Source organism: Meles meles, chromosome 9 (genome assembly GCF_922984935.1).
Source record: "Meles meles chromosome 9, mMelMel3.1 paternal haplotype, whole genome shotgun sequence".
Taxonomy (NCBI): Eukaryota; Metazoa; Chordata; class Mammalia; order Carnivora; family Mustelidae; genus Meles; species Meles meles.
The window spans coordinates 69571668-69590168 of NC_060074.1; the positions used below are offsets into that span (position 1 = coordinate 69571668).

The 18501-nt window shown below is 37.7% G+C and overlaps 1 protein-coding gene across 5 annotated transcripts in view; it reads left to right on the top strand.

Annotated features, from left to right (window-relative positions):
* RAPGEF4 (Rap guanine nucleotide exchange factor 4) overlaps positions 1-18501 on the top strand; it is a 291500-nt gene that overhangs the window by 100249 nt on the left and 172750 nt on the right. The window contains exon 1 of one of the 5 annotated variants that reach the window (XM_046018588.1): positions 18361-18473. The exons of the other annotated variants lie outside the window; for them this stretch is intronic. The gene's annotated coding sequence lies outside the window, so the exon portion shown is untranslated. Of the gene's footprint in view, positions 1-18360; positions 18474-18501 lie in introns of those variants that run through there. 5 annotated transcript variants of the gene reach the window in all.

Genomic DNA, 18501 nt, shown 5'->3' on the forward strand with positions numbered 1-18501 from the left:
TACTTACACATCTTTAAAGAAAGATTTCCCTCTAGGAAAAATAAGCTATGCTCTTAACTGAGCATGCAATTCTGAAAGGCAAAGGAACAGGTAGACATCCACCTGACAGGACAGATCAGCTAAATCAACCTGGCTATCAATGGAGTACTGTGTTTCTACTAGATCTCCTACGCAACACTTGTTCTACCCACTTAGTGATGAATCACTGATTCTTTGGCCCTCTGTGCCTTTCTCTTCATGTTTGATACTTTTACTGACCACTTTACTTCTTATCATTATGTCATTGGTGGGGTGGACTACTCAGTGATGGTCAAGTCCTAAAGGACTGAGTGGAACGTCCACAGTCAGTGACTATCACATTGTATGCACTAAATTAATAGTTACTAAATAAATAACTGTAAACACTTAGATGTAGATTTTAATCAAAATTAATATTACAGTTCTTTTATAGGAAAGAAAATCCACTGGAAAAACACCAAATGAAGTAGCCCTTTCCTTCCTTTCTAAGCCGTTTCAAGGAAACTATTTTGAGATGTCTTGGTAGCTCAAGGACATCCTACTGTCTTCCTAGTTGGGAGCTCCAGAACCAGCTCCAGAGAACTTAGAAGGATTTCCCCAAGGCTACCATGCAAGGCAGTGGCACAGCCAGGCCAGCCTTGGTATTTCCCCATTGCTGGCCCACACCTGTCCCTTTAGAAGAATCTCTGGACGGGAGTTAAAAGCATATGTGATAAGGTAAAGCTTTGGATTAGCTTTGTTTCCAAAACTATTTTGAGACTCTGGTAAGAGTCATGGACCTTCCCTCTCCTTATAAAAATGCATACATACAAAGCTTTGTATGTAATTTTAGGCATGAACTTCATGAATCTCATCCAATGACAAACATCTAAGTAGGGTTCATGATGCCCATTTCAAGAAGTCCTGATACAGACGGTATTTGACAGGAAACATTCTGCTTATTTCTTAATTCTCCTATACTCTAATTACACTTGAGTTATTATGAGACCATGCAATGTGGATAGTTACTACCACTTCTCAAAATGCCCATTTAGAATTTAATTATTAATGAGGGAACAATTCCCAGAGCAGACATCCAAATCTACGTGTTGGCTGAAAACACACCCACACCCACACACACCCACTCCTGAGCATAAACTATTAATTTAAAAAGCATCTACTTTACTCAATATAAAGTCAGTTTAATGACTTGAAATTTTGGGTTTCCTGTAACTACCTAATCCTCCACTTAAAACTTTTTATTGTCCCTCCCTTTCTATCCTTTTTTATATTAATCACTGTCACAGTGTGTATCATTTATTAAGTACCTAGTCTGGAGCCTAGAATGTTAGTTGTGAGGTGAATATATATAAATTGTTTGCTGTGTGTAAAATATTCCGAGAGACAATGGGAACATCTTCCTCAGAAAATACAGTCATGATCTTTTTCCTCAAGGAGATTATGTAGGTCTTGGGTCTTCACTGGGTGCTAGTCAAGCTTCAAACAAGAGAGACAGAGACAAAAATCACTTTTAGGTGGGGTTAACACATGGAGGAGGTGAGGGGTCTGTACTGGGCTTTGGAAGGTAAGTGAGATTTGAGAAGGCTGGAAAAGGGGAGGGTATTTTAGTCAATTCCAGTTATCTATTGCTATATAACAAACTACTTTAAAATTAGTCACTTAAAACAAACACACTTTTTTATTTTTTAAATTCAATTTAGCTAACATACAGTGTATTATTAGTTTCAGGGGTAGAATTTAGTGATTCATCAGTTGCATACAACACCCAGTGCTCATTATATCAAGTGCCTCCTTAATGCCCATCACCCAGCTACCCCATCCTCCTAGCCCTCTCCCCTTCAGTAAGCCTCAGTTTGTTTCCTAGAGTTAAGAGTCTCTTATGGTTTGCCTCCCTCTCTGATTTCATCTTATTTTCTTTTTCTTTCCCTTCCCCTATATTGATCAGTTTTGTTTCTTAAATCCCACATATGGTTTTTGTCTGACTGGCTTATTTCCCTTAGCATAATACCGTCTAGTTCTATCCATGTCATTGCAGATGGCAAGATTTCATTCTTTTTGATGGCTGATATGGAGAAAGGGGAATCCTCTTATACTGTTGGTGGGAATGCAAACTGGTCTAGCCACTCTGGGAAATAGTATGGAGGATCCTCAAAAAGTTGGAAATAGAACTACCTGATGACCCAGCAATTGCACTACTAAGTATTTCTCCAAAGGATGTAAACATAGTGACTCGAAGGGGGCACCTTCTCCCCAGTGTTTACAGCAGCAATGTCCACAACAGCCAAACTATGGAAAGAACCCAGATGCCCATCGACAGATGAATGGATAAAAAAGATATGGTATACAAAACAACCACACTCTTATTTTGCTCACAAATGTGTAGTTTGGATAGGGCATGACAGGGGAGGTAAGGGTGGGAGAGAACAGCTTATTTCTGTTCCACTTGGGATCATCTGGGGACAACCTAAAGGATAGCTCTGGACTAGAATCAGCTGCAGGCTCACTGTTGGCATGTCTCTTGGATGATGCTGGCTGTCAGCTGAACTTTCCACATGGCTGCTTGGCTTTCCCCTAGCAAGGAGGCTAGATACAAGAGTCAATGTCCTGAGAGAAACAGGCAGAAGTCCCTTCAGTTTCATGACTTACCTTGTAACTTTTCTATTGCCACTTTGGTCATATTCACAGGTACACCCAGATTCAAGGAGAGGGAACACAGGCCCAACCTTTAACTCATTAACATCACATTGTAGGAAGAGCATGTGGGATGGGAGATATTGCTGGGGTCCTTCTGGAAAACACAGCCTGCCACACAGGCCATGGAGGTATAGCAGTGAGGTTATAGCCGTGGTGAATTTAAAGGTGCTGGGGAATCAGTTTGGGTGGAATAGAGAATTTGTAGCTAGCAGCCTGGGAAAATGGGTAGGAATCCAAGTCAAAGAATCTGGACTTGGATCTGTTGACACAAGTGAGTCTTCAGAGTTTTTGCTGGGATCACAATGACAACGAGAATGATACAGCTGTAGAATATTCAGTTGTGTGAGTGGAGGTTGAAGATGGTACATAACCCGGTATCTCTGAAGTCTGGATATACTGTGATAGGGCCATGCCTTGGGGGGTGTAGCCTAGAAAAAGGGAACAGGTGTGAGAGACCTTGCCAGGGAATATAGGATGTTAAAAATAATTGGATAAGAGCAGTAAAGGAAAAGAAAAAGGGATAATGTCACTCTTTAGAGCTAAGTAGAAATATAAACTCTATTCTCGAGGACATGAAGATATTTATAATCCTTATCCCATTTGTGAACATTCATATTCATATATTTCATTGCAGCCATTTTGATTTTCACTTTGTGGTTGATTTTGAGATTGTGGGCCTGAATCCCCATTTATAGAAGAGAAAATTAAGTAATTACCCAAGTGTCCTATACTAGGAGCTCTTCTCTGTTAAGGCCAATCTGTGAAGGCCTTCTCTGTGGCTACCAACTAAATCTTGAAATCTGTGCACATTTAATATTTACAGAAATAGATCTTGTTCTGACACCAGGTGGCTGGTTGGCTTGTATCTGACAGCTGCTAGTATTTTTGCCATTAAATTGTTCATCCTTTTAAGGCAAGGTTGGTGTGGTGTTTGTGTTATTTGCCTTACACATAGAAGAAACTTCATCTTTGAGGTTGAATGCAATTGATGTATACGTAAGGCGAAGACTCTCCTTGAACATACAATTTCTGGTGGGTCAGTATACACTACTGAGTAAGTCTACTTGCTCCCTCCTGCCCAGCCCCAGGAAGAGGTTGTGCAGACACAGCCTCCCAAGGGCAGAATGGCTGTGGCCTCACCCTGTCCCCTCTTGGAAATCTCATCTCAGCATCCTAAGCTGGGGTTGTGGGCCCTGGGGCAGAGGCTAGGGTTCAGGCTGTAATTGTGTTGATAGTCGATAGTTTTCAGATGCCACACAGGAGAATGGGTCTGAAAGATAAGGACTCCCTTCCATGTCAGGCTTTTTTAGTGTGAAGGCAGTCTGTGCTTTTCATGGAGCGAAAATTACTTCTGGACTTCTCACCTCCTCTTCTTATTTGCCTCCTTCCTCTCCTACACCCCATGGTGAATCAGCTGTATCCTCTCAAGCATGAGATTCAATTACTTTTATTGTTAGGCTTGGCTATGATTGTCTTTAATAGTCAGAAAATTATCCAGCATCTAAAAAGCACAATTAAAAAATTCAGCCACAGTGTGTCCCTGTGAGTACTGGCTGGCAGCAAAGAAGTAATTCTTCTGAGCAGTTCTTATAGACATTTGGCATTTAGTACTTGGTCTCCAATTTTTTTTTCCCCAAATGGAAGCCTGGGGTTGTTTCTTTTTTTCCACTACATTCAATCGCAGGCATATTTTAACCAATCTCAAAATGAAAGGATCAGTTTAAAGTGATTTGAGGTAGAAAATATTTTGTTGCTGATAATCCTTACTTTCTTTGAGGTAGAAAATATTTTATTGCTGATAATCCTTACTTCTATGTACACCACCAATCAGACATATGAATACGAAGCATGTTTATACCCTAGTTCTAATCCTAAATAAATTGACATCCTTGAGAAAGTTACTTAATTCACTAGCAACTTGTCTTCTCATTGGGAAGAGGGAAAGAACATTCTAACCAGCCTTATAGATAGGCTGACAGGAATACTAGTGCAAATGATACTGGTGAAAAAAGTACTCTAGGAATCATCATGGATGATAGTGACTTAGGGCATTTGCAGTAGGGATCATGTGGAAGTCATTCCAGGGCACGCTGGAGCTGCTTTGGGTTATATAGAGACAGGGAGTCCTAGAGATTTATGAACCTAAAGTATTTCTGACAAACAGCAAGTGTTTCATAATATGCCATGCTCAATCCATGACAGGAGAAGTCATTGCCTCCTACACTTTCAGGGAGCAGGAAGCTAGGGTAGCAACACTTAATGAATGGCCAGACAGCTCAGGGAACGTCCCTGCCTATGTTGTTTTGAAGGAGGTCAACCAGTTTCAAGTGGGCAGGATTAAAATGCAAACCAAGCCCAGATTTTTTTAAAATTAATATTTGATGTTTGCCAATCAAAGGAAAGGTAATAGAGTATAGCAAACAGACTTCTTAGAGCTATGATGTCACCTGGACTAAGACATCTTGCCATGAGATGGCTAGGGACAGCATCTGCCCCCTCCCCTCCATGGCTACCAGGGAATGAATTTGTCAAATAAAAGGAAAATACGGAAATATTCCTCAGACATGGCCACAACTTTTGGTAAAATGCATAAACAAAACTGACAATTTTATCCATTTTAAGTGTACAGCTCAGTGGCATTAAGGATATTCGCCATGTTTTGCAACCATTACCACTCCTTCCAGAACTTTTTCATCACCCCACAAGGAAATCACAGACCCACTTAGCAGTCACTCCCTGTTCCCCCCTCCATCCAGCCCTGGCAACCGCTGAGCAGGTTTTTTAGGGAGGGCATTGAGGTTGGGAATTAGGAGATGGGGGCTCTTTTCAACTCTGAACAGGCTCCTGGCTTTGTGTTTTCCAACAACATAGCAGCCCCCTCATAACAGCATGATGGCAAACCTATAATTTATGACTCCCTTCGCAAAACTTTCAAAACAACTGTGGTGAGTATAGTTTTAGATCATAAAATTCACCCATTCAAGTGTGTAATTCAAGGACAATCTTTACAAGATGGTGCAGCTATCGCCACCATCTGGTTTCAGACCAGTTTCATCTTCCTGCTTAGATCCCTCATGACTGCTCGTAGTTAATGCCTTCCCACCCCATTCCCAAGCACTCACGGATCTACTCCCCATCTCTATAAATATGCCTTTCCTGGACATTTCTTATCAGTGTAATACTGTGACATGTGGTCTCCATTTCTGGCTCCTTTCACTGAATAGAATGGTTCTGAAACTCACCTATGGTGTAGTATATGTCCGTAGATTTTTCTTCATTGCAGTATTCCATTGATTGAATGTACCACCTTTTATCTACCCATTGACTTGCAACATTTTACGCACCCAGCATACTTTCTTCATACAATTCTGCAACTCTGTGCAAACATTTTAGAAGAAGTTTCTTGTCTGCAAATTCTAGAGGGTTATAGTGTCCTCTGATATGCCCACTCACTAAGGTTCTGTCCAACAGAAGTCCCCAGGGCAGATCCAGATTCTTAGATCATTCATTTATTCAGCAGATATATATTGAAACCTCACAGCATGCTGTGCTCTGTGCTAGACACAACAGTTATGTTCAGCGCTCTGGGAATTTCTGCTCGAAGTTGAGAGACAAAGCTCTCATCACACTGTGCGCAGCTCCCCTTCTGGTGGGTCAAAGGAGCAGTGACCGATGTTTGCTCATGCTTGAGGCAACTTTCTTTGTTTCCCCACTCCCCCACACCCCACCCCGAACTTCTCACTCCTCAAATACTGGATGCTCCTCCGCAGTGCTCTCAGTTCACCCTGAGTTTCCAGCGCATTTTGTTTGATGTCTCTTCTATCTCTGGAATGTGAGCAACTTGGGGATAGAATGTGTCTCTGTATATACCTTAAGTGTAGAAATGATTGATGAATGAATGACTCTTACTGATGAACACATGAGGGGATGAAGGAGCAAATAGAAGAATTAGGGACACTGGCCCCTTCAGATCTCTTGACTTCTAGACATGATTTTTTCCCTCTCTAGTTGGGGTCAGCAGTTACACGATTGCCTCTCCAGAACGAAGGCACGAGCACACAAGGGAAAACATAGTAATCTGGAATTCTCTTTGTTCCTTGGAACATAGGCTTGACATAAACTTCTTATCACTACCATTGATATTTTAATAGTATCCCTAGGGTCACTCTCCAGGCAAACTATTTAGGGAAACAATATGAAAATTGTCTTGCATGGTAGAGTGACCAGGCCCAGATGCCAAAGACAGTGACTTAGAATGGCTTCTCCAGCCTGTCTCCAGGCCCCTCCCTGCTCTGTTCTGCCACCACCCAACTCACACTCTTAGCTTCCTGCCCTGGGTCATCCTGCCTGACCAGAAAGCCAGGAGCCAAGGGGACAGGACACATCCTGTGTATTCCTGTGGAACACTGGGTGGAAGGTGGAAGAGAGAAGACCCAGGAGGCTCCACCAGGCAAGGTGTTTCATGTGGAGAAGAAAACAGGTGGTTCTTAAGGGCTTTGCCAGTTCTGGTGGCTGGGGTCTAATCAGAGTCCAGTTAAATCCCAGTTAAAATTACTGGGATAAAACATTAAAAAGGGAAGAGACATGGAAATGCCTAGTCTTGGAGATTACTTAAGGTTACTTGAAGCTTTAAAAATAGGCTATAATTATTTTAAGATTATGTTCTTTTGTAGGACTAAATACCTATGTGTTATCTACTTTAATAGGACCATGTTTTAACCTCATCCATCGCGGGATAACTGTGGAGATTTTATTTCCATGGACATTGGTTGGTGCTTAGTGATTTGGTCCATCATAGAAACATACTTCATGGCTGGTGGCCATCGTACCACAGTGGAGGGTCTACTATGGGTTATCATGTCCCTCCATCCATTACAGGAGGACTATTCAGCGTTCCTAGATGAACCATAGCCTGCTGGGTTCCATGTCTTACTGGCAGAGAAAGATTGAGATGCTAGTTGGAGAGAAATTACCTTGGGTTTGGGTTTGATTCTATTTTTGCTTACCATCTTTACCATTTAAAATGTGCTCATGCTTGAGGCACCTCAAATACATTTTATCAATTCTAAATTCATATACAGAGATACTTTTCTCTGAGTGAGCTCCAGTGAAAATGCAGTGACACCTGGTCCTAATCTTGTGAATCAAAAGTCAGAGTGTACAGTCTTTTTTTTTCCTTCTTGACACTTTGCTTTTAATTCACACTGGATCCTTTCTGTTGAGTTAGTAATTTCATTTTAAGTATAGAAATCAAGTTTAATTAAAGCTTTCTTGCCATTTAAAATAATAATTTGTTTATTTAGCATTCTTAATTACCTTGAGTAAATTGCCTATAGAAGCTCACCTAATTCATTTGTTTGTTCAAATTATTACTGTCATTTGCATATTTTGAAAGACACCACTTTAATGAAACACAGGGGTGAAGGCAGGACAGATGATACTTTCTGAGGCAAATGCTAAAGCAGTGGTCTTTCTGCTCAAGTCTGTTTGTTCAGCTGGAAGGTTTGTATCATCCTACTCAGTTTTCAGAAAAGATCAAAGTCTTAAAAAGCTTTAGTATCAGAAAATCATTAGTAATGAAATTGGGGGGGGGGACAATATAATGAATGTGAACAGCATTCAAGTCCGGCCAGAAACTGCCACTTAGGCCTCTCCTGTTAACGTCTTATAACAAATGCAGATATGCCGCTCCTTAACCTCAAGATTTGTTCTTGCAGCTTGAGGGTATATGTAACATTTCTAATGCATTTGAGGACCTTACGATAATTTGTTGAAAGGCTTTCTGTTAATAGTGAAAAAATGTGATGTTGAGTAAAGGCAACAGTTTTGTTCTGAGGGTATTTAGAACCATTTATCAGTGTTTTAATAACCAGCTATAGGAGAGTTTAGAGAACTTATATTGATAAATAGATAAGAATGATTTTTTTATTTGCTTATCAGTTACTTTACGTTTTAAGAATGGATCTTAGCTCATAATCTTTGGGAGTGCTATTTTTGACTGTTCTTTGGAAATTTTTCTCTTTTTTTAGCATGGAAGAATGAGGGATTTCTTCACAGTTTTGCACAAGTTTGCAGGATACTTTGATTGAATCAGTTTCTGATTTATTGATTTTAAGTAAATCCTGAGCCTCCTAAGCTTTAGAAACTGACTCATAGTTCCCACTATAAAAAAAAACAAAACCCAGTTTGATAGAGCATAATAGAGCACATTGCATTAATTTAAGTATCTCCAGGTTTTCTATTGCCTATAACCAAAATGTGGAAAACATTCTAACAAGAGCCCTTCATTAGTGTTTGTTATATACTAAGAGCATCTCTGAATGATGTGGCCAGAAGGCATATCTCAAATAGGAAACATTCTCTCTTTTGTACTAATGGATTATTTGTAGAGAAAGCACATATGCATCTTAGGGAACACTAGTAATGAAAGTAAATGAATAACAGAGCCAGTTTTTGATGTTTGCACTCCAATTTAAAGGTCTATGATAAAGACAGGATGATTGTTCCTTTTGAGCCTGGTTGAGCCTGCGTCCTACTCTTCTTTGTTCATGAAGTCACAGCCCCTGGTCTGCCATTAATAGGGCTTGTGCTTTTAGACCTTCTCCCTGTTGTAACAGAGAGGATGCGGTCCTCATTCTCCAGAGTCCTGCCGGGGTGACTTAGTAACCCCATGACCTTGGGCAAGTTACTTCCCTGGACTGGTTTCCTCATGTAGAAAGTGGTTGTCTGTAGATGAATTTTAGACACTTTTTAAGGTCATTCTAATTAAAATTCTAGGTTTCCAGTGGTAATCGATTATCTCTGATTCATATTTCTACTCCCGGTCTCCATGCACTCAGGTGTGGGAGTTGGGGAAGCCAATTGCTGGAGTCCAGGTGGAGTGAGAAGGTATGAATTAGGGTGAAGCAGGTGGGCTCACAGGGTCATCAAGCCTACTGCCTTATCATGCTCTCAGTTCTGATGAGCCCACCTATGTCCACACACTGAACATTTGACTGCACCTGGGTTTGTAACTCTCCCCACTCCTCTTCTGGGGTAGAGGGAAGTGGGGACGCTGGAAGGATCTTAGAGATGCAAATATCTGGAATATGCCCTTGGTGTCTAAAATAAAATTCTACCAAAATAAATAAATAAATAAAAAGGGAAAAAAAAATAAAAAAAAATAAAATAAAATTCTACCTTTGTTTAAAGAACACAAAAGAAGAATTATTTTCCTCTCGTTTGACTTAGAAAAAAAAAAACTCTAAACATTGTGACTTGTAAATGTTGATTTTTTTTGCATTAATAAAGTATTTTATTTTTTAAGCTACAAAGTAAAACTATCAATAAATAGTCCTAAAAATTCAAACCTATATACAGAAGATGTTAAGTAAAAAAATGAAAGTCCTTTCTACTACTATCAGGGGTGGGGGGGGTGACTATCCACTTCTAACACTTCTATTTGGATATTTCCCAGACATTTTCCCATGCACATATCAATGCAGTTACCATATATGCCTGTCTTTTTGCCTTAAAAATTGAACTATACTGTAAATACAATTATGCCAACTACTTTTTTTTTTTTTACTTAAATGTCTTTCATAGATATTCTACTGTGAGAATATGTATAGATCACAGCAAGGTATGTGTTCATTAAAAACAGCTGGACTTGTTTGTATAACTATGTAGACATAATAAATCATATAAAAGCAGTAACTCAGTAGATAGTGTCAAACTGTAACATACTTCATCTTTCTGTTTTAGGAATGTTAGTGAGAACGGACCATTCTCTAGGCAGCCAGGAGTTACTTGCCCTGAACTTTGTTATAAGCTGGGTCCCAGAACGAAGAACCTTGTTCCTTAAAGTAGTTCTCTATTAGCTATTCTGATGAATAAATATATACTCATTGTCCATAAGCTAATATGTAACCCTTCCAGATTTTATATTTAGGCATATGCATTTTTAAATTTTGCCTGTGCTAATGCAGTGCTTACTACATATCAGGCTCAGTTCTAAACACATTTCAAATTTAAACTCATTTGATTCTTATAACAACTATACGAGGTATGTACCTTTATCCCATTTTACTTTCATTGTGATTTTTCCATCTAACCAATTATGTTATCTGCAGAAAATGGGAGTCTTATTCCTTCTCTCTAACCTTTATGCCTTTTATTAATCTTTTCTGCCTTGTGCTGGTTAGGCCTTCCAACACCAGGTGAGTAGGAACTGGTGAGAGTAGACATCCTTTTTTTGTTACTGATCTTGGGGGAAAGCATTCAATACATCACCATTAAATAAGATTACAGCTGTAGATTGAGGAAATCTCCCGTCCATTTTTAATTTGCTGAGAGTTTTGATCATGAGTTCGTATTGAACTTTGTCAGATGCTTTTCTGAGTGTATTAAAATTCTTTATGTTTTTTTCTTTTTTATTCTGGTAGTACATCTATTATAATAATTGATTTTTGAATGTTAAAACTGTGTTACATTCCTAAGATAAACCCTAGTAGGTCATGATGTCAAACGGGATGATTATCTCTGTATATTCCTAAGTTTTATTTGATAATATTTGTTAAGGAATTTTTGTATCTGTATTCATAGATACTGAGCTGTAATTTTCTTTTTTCATAGTATCTTTGTCAGATTTGGCATCAGGATTAAGCTGGCCTCATTCAATGAGTTGGGGAAGCTTCCATCCTACTCCATTTTCTGAAAAAAAGTTTGTGTAAGATTAATATTATCTTTTCCTTCAGTGTTTGATAGAATTCGCCAAGAAACCAGAAAACCTTGAGTTTCCTTTATGGGAAGGATAGTATGTTCAATTACTTTAAGAGAGATTGAGCTATTAAGATTTTTAATTTCATCTTGTGTTGATTTAGGTAAATTCTATTTTTTAAGAAATTTGTCCATTTTACCTAAGTTTCCAAGTTCATTGACATAAAGTTGTTTATTATAGTTACTTATTATCTCTTCAATATATTCAGATCTCTAGAGACATCTTTTTCATTCCTGATACTAATTTTTATTCCCTCATTTTAATTTTTCTTGATCAGTCTAGCTACGAATTTGTGAAATTTATTGATCTTATAAAGAACTAAGTTTTGGTTTTCTTGATTTTCTCTATTGTTTTTGTTTTCTTTTTCATTATTTATACTTTTTTAAAAAAGAATCATTATTTCCTTCTGTCTGTTTCCTTTGTATTTAATTTGCTCTTTTTTCTAGCTTTTCTTTTTCAGGTGAAAACTTGAATCACTGCTTTTTGCCTTTATCCTTTTCTACTATGAACACTTGTAGCTATAAATTTCCCTCTCATTACTTAACTATGGCACATGAATTTTGATATATTGCTTTTTCATTACTCTTTACTTCAAAATACTTTCCCTCAATTTCTTCATTCATTCACAAGTTCTTTAAAAGTGTGTTCTCAATTTCCAAATCTTTGGGGTTTTCTAGGTATCGTATTGTTACTATTTTTAGTTTAATTAAATTATGGGTAGAAAATGTATTTGGTAGAATTTCAGTCATACGTAATTTATTGAGATTCTGTTTATAGCACTCCAATTGTCTGTGTTGGTGAATGTACCACGTACACTTGCAAAGAATGTGTATTCTGCAGTTGTTAGGTGTAGTGTGCTATAAATGTCAGACCGGCCAGTATAGTTGATAGTGATATTCAGGTCTTCCATGTTCTCACTATTGTTTGGTTTTTATTTTTTGTTTTGTTTTGTTTTGTTTTTATCTTGTTGTTCTATTAATTATTGAGAAAACGGTCTTAAAATCTCTGAGATTTTGGATTTGTCTATTTATTCAGTAATTCTGTCAATTTTGCTTCAAAATATTCTACTATTAGGCACATATCCATTTATTCTTTTTACTTCTTTCAGATGAGTTCCCTTTTTTATCATTATGAAGTGTCTGTATGTCTGGTAATACTCTTTGCCTTAAAATCTAGTTCGTATGATAATATAGTCACTCCAGCTTTCTTTTTTCTCTTTTTCCATGCTTTTATTTTCAAACTATCTGTTCCATGTATTTAAAGGATATGGAGAACACATAGATGAGTTTTAATTTTTTACCCATTCTGGCAATTTCCATTTTTAATTGGAGTATTTATCTGTTTATATTTAACACAATTGTTTATATGTTTGGATTTAGATTTACCAGTTTGCTATTTGTTTTCCCTCCATGCCACTACTTCTTTGTTCCTCTCCCTTCCTTTCCTACTTTATTTTGATGTAACTGAATATATTTTAGAATTCTGCACTAGTTTGGTTCTTCAGGAAGCTGGTGCCAAGATGAAGTTACCTGTGCAAGATAAAGAGGAGAGAGGCAGGCATCTGACATCTGTGAAAAGAGGGAGCAAGAAAGGAGAATAGGTAGAAAGAACCTCAAACTGCATTATGATTTTTAGAAAGTCTCTGTCATCCTGATGTATGATTTTGGTCAAAGATTGTTGACAGATGAGTGTTGCACTGGGCAGAATCAGCCAAGTGCACATATCCCTGTCATGTTCAGTCACTGACTAACTGCAAAGAACATAGCTTTGATTCACTCACCGTGGATCACAAAGGGGCTGCCGTTGGATGGTGTCAGCAAAGTGCACTCCTCACAGCTGATTGTCAAGTTTCTTCTAGAAGGGAAATCCAAGTGTGGCACCTTCATAGCTACCATAAATTCCATTTTAGTTTCTCTATTGGCTTTTTAATTTTCTCTCTTTATATTCATTTTTAGTGATTGTGTAGAGATTACCGTATATATATTGTTAACCATTCACATTCTACTTAAAGGTAACGTGCTGCTTCACGTCAAGTATTGGAATATTTCAACTGCATCCCTCCTCCATCCTCTGTGCTATTGTTGCCACATATTTATGTACATCTATTTATGTTATAAGCCCCGCAATACAGTGTTATAATTTTTTTAAAAAGTAGTTGTATGTCTTTGAAAGTGTTTCAAAAGAGTGTGTGTGTATGTTTGTGTGTGTGTTTTATACTTACATATTTACCATTTACCATTTTCAGTGATCTTCCTTCCCTTCTGTAGACCCAAATTTGTGGAATTTATTTTTGTCCTGTAGAACTTTCTTCAGCCTTTCAAGTAGTGCAGATCTGCTGGCAGTTAATTCTTTTAAGTTTTATTCTTCTGAAAATGTCTTCATTTAGCCTTCATTCTCTAAGAATATTTTTGCCAGATATAGAATTCTGGCTTGACCGTTATTGTTCCTGTTGGCATTATAAAGATGTCATTCTTCTATGTCCTAGCCTACATTACCTTTGATAAGAAATTAGTATAGTTTTATCCTGTATATAATATGCCATTTTCCCCTGGTTGCTTTCAAGATATTCTCTTTGTTTTTGAATTTTAGTAGTTTGAATATGTGCCCTGGCATGGGTTTGTATTTTGTTTTGTTTTTATTTATCCTATTTGGGATTCACAGAGGTTTTCAAGTTTATAAATTTATATCTTTGTTTTTACCAAATTTTGGCAAATTTGGATTATTATTTTTTTAACTTTGTTTAATTTTTTTTCCTTGTCCATTCTTTCTTCACCTGTCATTCTGGGATTTCAATTACACATGTGTTATACATGCTATTATATCCCACTGGACCCTGAGGCTTCAATCATTCTTAAAGTTCTCTTTGCTTTTTCAAAAATTGGATAATTTATATTGTTTGTCTTCAAGTTCTTTGAGAACTTTTTATTACTTTTTTCCTAATCTGCTGTTAGATCATCTCATTGAATTTTCTTTTCAGATTTTTTTGTTTAGTTTTGGAATTTCCAATTTTTTTTTATAATTTCTCCTTCTCTGCTGAAATTTCTATTATATTCTTTAGCATAGTTATAATAACTGCTTTAAAAATCCTTGTGGGCTAATTTCAGTATCTGTGTCATCTCAGAGTTGGTCTATTTCTTTTGAGGATGGGTTTTCCTGTTCTTTGCCTAGCTAGTAATTTTGGAATGTACCTCCGACATTGTTAGTGACATGTTATAGAGATTCCAAATTATGTCACATACCTTTTAAGAGTATTGATTTTCTGTTTTAGTAGGCAGTTAATCTAACAGTCAGATTCCAAGTTTGTCTTCCCTGTGATGGACAGCAGCAAAAATCTGTTTAGTTCTTGTCATCTTAGCTGGGATACTTGGAAGTCTGCTACACATGTGTATAGTATTGGGAGGAGTCAGAAATTTGCTCAGATTATATGTACTGAATTTGGGGCTTTCCCTCTGTGTCTCTCTTCTTTCTGGGGCTTCCTCCCACATTTTATAGCTGCTGTCATCTCTAATTTCTCAAATAATAAGAGGGCAAAGATCTAACCACCATGTGGAACTGGCTGACTGGGTCTCCCTTTAGACAAAAAGCCCTAGAACATGAGTAATTTATCAAGAGCCATTCTTTCAAGTGTTATTCTCTTCACACCCCCGGCCCCCCTCCCCCATTAGCTCTTTCCTGTTCTTGTCACTCTCCAGTGCCTTCAAATAGCAGTTGTTTTTTAATATTTTATCCAGAGTTTATGATTGTTATCTGTGAGAAGGTTGGACTGATATGAGTTATTTTTATGACCAAAAGCATTTTTATGACCAAAACCCACTTTATAGATGAATTTGAAAGACACATTACATTAAGTTTAAGTACCTTACCCAAGGTCATACGGTTAGTAAGTGGCAGGGCTGTGATTTGAACTCAGGCAGTTTGGTTCCATAGTCTTAGGGTTTCTTCCAAGGGTAGACTTTAATGGTATGAATTTTCAGGACAATGGCAGGAAGTATAGTAAATACACTTGGACTCGTGGGGCCTCACAGTGTTAATCTCTTATGCATTGGGCCATTGTCAAGATCTTATTACCCCGTGGATACTTCTCATGTCTTTGGGCATTTACATTATTTTATACGTAAGTTTACACAAAAGTTGTATTCAAGGATTATGTTGTTCTTGGTTAATATGTTGTCTTTAGTTATGAGAAATCTCATACATTCAAGATCTTGTGATATTACTTAGAAGTTAGTGAAGTTGTTGGAGGGGAGAAGGGAGCTGAGGGAAATTGGAAGGGGAGATGAACCATGAGAGACTATGGACTCTGAAAAACAACCTGAGGGTTTTGAAGGGGCAGGGGGTGGGAGGTTGGGGAATCAGGTGGTGGATAATAAGGAGGGCACATATTGCATGGAGCACTGTGTGTGGTGCAAAAACAATGAATATTGTTATGCTGAAAATAAAAAAAAATGAATAAATAAGTAATAACAACAACAACAACAAAAAGAAGTTAGTGAAGTTTATCATGTAGTTCTTTTAGTGATTAAAATAAAGAAAACTTTTGAAGGAAAGTAATATCAACAGTAATATAATGAATGTATAGAAATTATTTGTTGAAGAAACTCAGGACTATAATTATGGAGTAGTTGACTTTTAAAAATGTAAATCTAAGATTAATTTAGCTGGTGCAAACCATAGACATTGGACCAAGCTAGAGTATACTTTGTTTTAGAGTTTCTGCTCCTTGTTTCCCTTTTCCTCCTCTGGCCTAAGTCAGTTTCAGTTAATATTCATGAAATGATTCCTTTTATCTTATTCCTCTAAACCTTGATATTATCTTCACTTTGCATTTACAAATCTGACTTGCTTCATATTGATTCACAATAGCTTGTAAGCTGGTTTGTAATGAAATCTTATTTGTGGATGTTACTTTCAAACTAAAGGAAAAGGCCTATGTAATTTGCTTTTGGAATTCTCTCACATCCCACACCAGTGCTCAGACACCAAACTCATGCTGACCGACCAGTAAAGGGCAGAGGTTCAATACTTGATTGATTGATGGTTCTGAATCCCAGCCAGTCAGTTCTGGGAAGGTGGGCTTATCTTCTAAGTTTAATGAAAGTGAGTCCTTGAAGGCCATGATAAAGATTTTGGCTTTCATCCTAAGAATAACCGGAAACGATGCAGAGTTTTAAGAAGTGGCGTGACAAGCCAGATTTAAATTTTTAAAATAATTACTCTGAATGTTTGTGGAGCAGTTCAGTATAACCAAGTTCTAGAGGATAGAAATTAATATAAATGATTAAAGTTTCACCAGGGATATCATCTAGAGGAACTGATATCCCAGAGAGTCTTCAAGCAGAACTCCCAAGTGTATTTTTCTCAACTGCAGTGTTGAAGAATGTTGAAAAACAGAAAGTTAGAGACTGATTTTTTTTTTCTTTTGGTCAAGGGCCTGGAGTGTGAGTATTTTGCTTTTCTGAAAAGAAACATTATATTTTTATAATGAAAAATTAAAGCAATGCAAATATCAAGGAATTAGGAATTGAATATCAAAAAACTACTAAAAATGGCAAGTCTACATTTTATGCCTATATGGAAATTGATATCATAATTTATTAATTTTAAAAAGCAAAATTGGGGTGCCTAGGTGGGTTAAGCCTCTGCCTTCGGCTCAGGTCATGATTCCAGGGTCCTGGGATTGAGCCCCCGCATCACATCGGGCTCCCTGCTCATCAGGGAGTCTGCTTCCCCCTGTCTGCCTGCCTGTCTGCCTACCTGTGATCTCTGTCTCTGTCAAATTAATAAATAAAATCTTTAAAAGAAAGCAAAATTAAAGATGTAATATGTGTTTATAATTATGAAAACAATCATATTTTCTCTTAACAAAAATATACAAAAATAAAGATGAAACTTGTTATACTTTATTATCCACCAAATTCTGTTGCTTAACAGCTGTTAAAAAGTTATGCTGCTTAAAATGAGAAAACAAGCCTAATATTATTTCAGTAATCATGAAAATCTGGGCTAAAAGCATTGAGATCCTGCTAAGAGAGCAAAAAATTTGGGAAGATTAAAAACTTTCATATGAAAATGCACTCTGACGTGTTTCTTCTTCCCAAACATTTGTGGAGATTGAGGAAATTCTAAATGTGTCTTAAAGCAAGGAACTGACAACTCCAGAAATAAATACACTTTTGGCTCAGGCTTCAGCTGCTACTTATTGACAGGTTATAGCAAGGTTAATAATGATTTGTTTGATTGAGTTCCCCAGATTTTTGTTGATTTTTTGTGCTTCTCATATGTAACTTGCTAAATTATAGCACTCATGTTCCTCATTAAAATTAACGCTAAAGGATGCATATATATAACAAACGTGGGTGGAAAGAGAAAGATTTCTCAGGAATAAAAGTCAGCCAAAGGTACACTGCCCCATGGGCAGCAAGTGGGGTATCAAGTTACTCTGGTTTTGTAAACAGTGTCAAGTCTGTATTCTGGGCTGAAAACTGGCAACGACAGCTCTCCCTCATATTTCCTGAGGTCCTTTGCACCATTTTAAAGGATAAATCATAAATAGACCTTTGAACTAAGACAGTCTCACTGGACCTATCCTTTTGTGACTGACTTCCAGTCTCAATGGGATATTGAAGGGGAGGCTGGATAGAATAAACAGTGGAATCCTTGTCCGGGAATGACTGCCTGGCAATTGTTTCATGGAAAACAGGGAGGGGTGGGGGACAACAACCCCGCTCTGTTCGCTGGCTCTTTAATTTAGATTACCAATGATAAAGCCGGGGCTACGGCTAAAGAAAGGTAGGATGCATACGCAGAAACATTAGTGCTAATATGCTGCAGAAAGACAAGATAAATCAGCCCAGCTCTCATACATCACTGAGGGAGAAGCTGATTGCAACTTAACCATGTGCCTGAGTAGTCCCATCAGTGAGAAGAACAGAACATGGATTAAAAAAAACTAGAATGTACCCTTAGGGCTACTGCCGTGCTGGACCTGGAGGAAGTGTCTGGTGTAAGTTTCAGCTTGTTTTATCCACGCA